This window comes from Priapulus caudatus, unplaced genomic scaffold (genome assembly GCF_000485595.1).
Source record: "Priapulus caudatus unplaced genomic scaffold, Priapulus_caudatus-5.0.1 Scaffold1630, whole genome shotgun sequence".
Lineage (NCBI taxonomy): Eukaryota > Metazoa > Priapulida > Priapulimorpha > Priapulimorphida > Priapulidae > Priapulus > Priapulus caudatus.
Window position 1 is genome coordinate 4608 of NW_014578691.1, and position 4468 is coordinate 9075.

General features: G+C 44.8%; 1 pseudogene; it reads left to right on the top strand.

Moving 5' to 3' along the window:
• Positions 1–832: 832 nt before the first annotated feature.
• The window catches only part of LOC106817202, a 44821-nt pseudogene continuing 41185 nt past the window's right edge, over positions 833–4468 (top strand).

Here is a 4468-nt window from a genome sequence, read left to right on the forward strand (position 1 = left end):
ATACTCGAACTTGCTCGAATATATATCATAATCATATATAGCAAGCGATATACAAGCTGTCACAATCTTCAAGATACAAGATACAAGAATCTTTATTTAATGTCAGATATCACAAACAATAAACGTTAGCCCTGATGGGCTATTATTCCGACAAACATAAGTAAATAACAATTATGGTTAAGAACAAATATAAAATGTATAAATTTCAGCGGTATATAGATTTTAGACTTGTATAAAATCAAAATCACAGTTGCATATTGTAACATTATGCAGAACTACCTTGTAGCCACATCACTACGCGTATACCCGCGTATGTAGACTGCTACTGAAAGCAGTCCTCTCTGGGCTCGGCCATGTTATGCTAAGCACGAATAAATGTTGTTTACCCAATTATGTCTGGACATCCAATACTTTACATGGTGGCAGCGGTAAAAGTCATCGCAGTGTTGACATAACACTCCGGTGAACATCTGTATGACATTGACAGTGTGTTGGCCAGCGCCAGGAGCGAGAATTTCGGATTTGTCTGCACCGACCTCATTGCCACGATCGATCGCGGCAGTATACGACATCGGCATCACCGCGCAACAGGTGGAATGCATATATGTGCGCGTCGTGCACTAGGCCTACTAGAGGACAAGTAATAGTAATACTCGGGTGTACACGCATCCGGAGTATACATTACACGCAGCGTTTGAGTCTGCTGGAGTAGCAACTGGACAGTGTGGTGAGTGGAAAATAGACAGTATCCTGTCATTGACAGTAATACGCGTACTTGTACGGTGTGTCGATACCCAGTGTATGGTACAGTAGGCCTTATACACGTACCATCATGGGTGAACTGTCAGATATAACGCCACCTCGTATGGACTGGTCCAGCACGGATCTTCCAACAGCTTTCCAAGAATTCAAACAGTATTGTTCACTAATCTTCGCCGGACCACTTCATGAGAAGTCGGAGGAAGAGCAAGCTAATTATGTACTGATATGGGTAGGTCAGGAGGGATTACAGATATTCAATTCCTGGAATATTAAAGCAGAGAAACCAGCCACATTATGGGACAAGTTTGAGAAACACCTTGAGCCCCAGTTAAATTTTCGGCTGCACAGATATCAGTTACAGAAACTGCACCAGTCAGAAGGGGAGACAATTGATGAGTTTATGACTAGGTGTAAGCTTCAAGCGAAGAAGTGCAAGTTCCGTAATGATCAGGAAACGAACGAGAGATTAATTGAACAGTTAATCATCGGGACTGTACACAAGAAGGTCCAAAAAATTCTCTTAGGCAAAGATGGGAAGCTAACACTTGAAGAAGCGCTAGACATTGTCAGAACGCGTAGCTATACCTGGCAACACCTATATCGCCTGGCTACTACACTGCTGCTGTAAATGTACACCGGCTGGGTGACAAATTGTAAATGCATATAATATCAGTTGTAATTTGCGTAGTTTTCAGTAGTTTGCTTTTAATAATTTCAGATTTTCATTAACAATGAGTGGGTAAACTCCGTAAGTGGAAAGACGTTTGCGACAATAAACCCTTGCACGGAAGAACCTATATGTCAGATACAGGAAGGTGACAAGGTAAGGGAACTGGGGACATTTCAAGGTAATGTCCACATCTGTCCGTTAACAAATTGTGCGAGAGCATCCCTGACTTAGTCTGTTTATCTAGTCTTATATGAAGCCTTATTTCGATGTATATTTATATTATCAGGTGTTAATAATGACAAATTTGTCATTATTGACCCTTGATATTATATAGAAGGTTGGAACATTGTTCACGCGTGTATATCGAGTCATGGACTGGTTTTTACACGATATACTGCATGGTAAACCGGGTAGTAACGTTTTAGGTTGCCCATCAATTTGTTATTTATTTTAATGACACAACTGACAACCTACATGATATCTTGCTATAGGCAGCTGAGAGAAACTCGTTTGCAATCTGTACATTATCAACAGTATTACTATATAGATGGTCTATGTGGGGTCTGTATGTGTGTGTGTGTGTGTGTGCGCGCGTGTGCGTGCGTGCGTGCGTGCGTGGGTGTGCGTGTGCGCGCGCGTGGGTGTGCGTGTGTGCGCGCGCGTTTGGGCATGTTTAGGATGACTGCTACTATACGAGCGTGCAGCATAATAAAGCAGTAGATTATTTTGTACCAGGCATAACTAGGTCAGATGCCTGGCACACACTCAGTATGCTCGGCACACGAGCAGACACACACTCACAGTGACTCACTGTAATATTAACAAACAGCTAGCGCCATCTAAGCATAGCTCTTGGAACTATTAGCCTCGTTCTGATATTAGGACGGAATTCCATCATGGCTGTCTGCTGAGTATTTCAATAATAAATCTGATATTATTTGACTTATGCTTTACTCATAGTCTTTCCTGTACAACATAACATGGTGTCAGAACGGTAACTATAATACCCATAGAACGCCTACAGCACAGTTTCGTGCGCAACAATTGACTGTTACTGTGTGTATTCGGTGCATTGAAGTACGAACACGCCGGTCGGTTACAACAAAGTGATCTTGACCACACGACGAGACATGCCGCCAAAAATTGCAATTTTTCAAGTACAACCTCCGGAAAACTTCGATTTTTCCAAGCCTTTGGACTGGCCTCAATGGAACCAGAGGTACGAACGTTTCAGCGTTGCCTCAGGCCTTTCAACAGAGGGTGAACACATGGAGGTTTGCACTCTCATATATATGATGCGCAGCAAAGCAGATGTCACTGGCATCTTTTGGACTATCCGAAGCGGATGCCAACAAAATAGCAGTGGTCAAGGCTAGATTCCAGGATCACTTCATCGTACGGCGCAACGTTATCTTCGAGAGAGCAAGATTCAACAACCAGGAAGCAGGAGAATCAGCTGATAGCTTTATCACAGCGCTTTACAGCCTTGCTGAACACTGCAACTATGGCACTCTAAAAGAGGAAATGATCCGGGACAGAATAGTCGTGGGTCTACGTGATAAAAGCTCGCAGAAAAACTGCAGATGGACTCAAAGCTGACTTTAGTTAAGGCAGTAGACATGACACGCCAAAGTGAATCGGTCAAAAGCCAGCAAACCGTCATTCACAACCCAAGCAGTAGTAGCAATAATGTTGATGCACTTCACGCTAAACGAAGGAAACCGTGGAACCAGCAAAGGAAACCACAACCCAAGGGAAAACGTAGCAGTCACAGGAGTAGTAGCAGCAAACACGATTTCAACTCTAAGTGTTCGTGATGCGGCCACCAACCGAATCACAACCGGGAACACTGCCCCGCACAATACGCGGAATGCAATATTTGTTCGAAAATCGGACATTACGCGAAAGTCTGCAGATCTAAAAGTAGCAGTCACCGTCAGGACCGAGATAAACCCAAGCGCCACAACAAAGTGCACGTTCTTGAGGAAGCCGACCTCGATTCTGAATTTCTGGGCGATATCAACACTGACTCCAAGTTTCTAGGTGAAGTCAACACCACAAGGAGCCAACCTTGGATGGTAGATCTGACACTCAACAACACAGACGTACGCTTTAAAGTGGATACCGGTGCTGATGTGACCGCTATACCGAAGAAGCTATACAAGGAAATCTTCAAGCCGTCTGAGCTTCAACCTACGGATAGGACACTCTGCAGACCTGGTCAGGTCAAACTAGAAGCATCCGGAAAAGTCTGCGGTGTTCAACAAGTAGACTCGGAACGCAATGGTCGTCGACACCATGGCAAATCGCGCAAGAACATGTACGTGATCAAACACCTTACGCAACCGCTACTAGGTAGACCAGCTATAGAATCGCTACACATCTTATCGAAGGCTAACCTGTGCAGCATGGAGTCTGAGCAACCAAGCGATCTCACGAAGTACAAGAAGCAGTTTTCAAAACTCTTTACAGCATTAGGAAAACTCGAGGGAACGTACAAGATCAAACTGAGCAAAGATGCGAAGCCTCTCGCGATCTCTACGCCTCGAAACGTCCCGCTACCATTTATGTCAAAAGTGAAGGAGGAGTTAGCGCGCATGCAAAACCTGGAAGTGATCAAACCGGTAGACACCCCTACAGATTGGTGCGCTGGCATGGTCGTTGTGCCGAAAGCGAATTTGGAACGCGTCCGCATATGCCTAGACATGCAACGATTGAATGAAGCCGTATGCCGTAAACTCCACCCACTACCGTCAGTTGATCACACGCTAGGACAACTGAGAGGAGGGAAAGTTTTCTCCAAACTGGACGCCAACTCTGGTTTCTGGCAAGTCGACGTTGATGAGGAGTCACAGTTACTCATAACTTTCATGACTCCATTCGGACGTTTTGTCTTCAGACGACTTCCCTTTGGTATTTCTTCCGCTCCCAGAGTTCTGCCCAGGATTTTTTAGTGCCGGGCGCATCCAGTTGCGACAATGCAAGCGCCGCAGGCGCGAAACCAATATAGGGGGTCCGAATCCGGGGGTTCTTTTT